This window comes from Gregarina niphandrodes, assembly GCF_000223845.1.
Source record: "Gregarina niphandrodes unplaced genomic scaffold scaffold00129, whole genome shotgun sequence".
In the NCBI taxonomy this organism is placed as follows: Eukaryota; Apicomplexa; class Conoidasida; order Eugregarinorida; family Gregarinidae; genus Gregarina; species Gregarina niphandrodes.
In genome coordinates this window covers 1,974-2,341 of record NW_011645893.1, presented here as the reverse complement: position 1 = coordinate 2,341, position 368 = coordinate 1,974, and positions in this window count along the sequence as shown.

The following is a 368-nucleotide window of genomic DNA, read 5'->3' as shown; positions in this document are numbered from 1 at the left end:
GCCGCAGGAGTTGACAACAATGACCAAGGCTGTGGGATTGGATGTTAATCGTTACGTTGGGCATTTACGCAGCGTGATTTCGAATCACACGGAGCGGGCAAAGGACTTCCTGGATCGGTACTGGACTCGCGTCAAGGGTCAGTACGATAAGAACCGTCGACACGTCAGTCTGCGACCCGGAAGTCACGTCCTAGCACAGCTAACGGATCGAGGAAAAGGGAGGAAAAGGGGGTGAGGAAAAGGAAGGAATTTTAGTGTGTAAAAATTTAAGGAAAAGCAACCGGGACGATAACGAAGATGAGGGCCCTGACGATGCTCGACCTACCGCCGCCCACCGCCCCTCGCCCGGCCGCCTTCCCAACAGATGG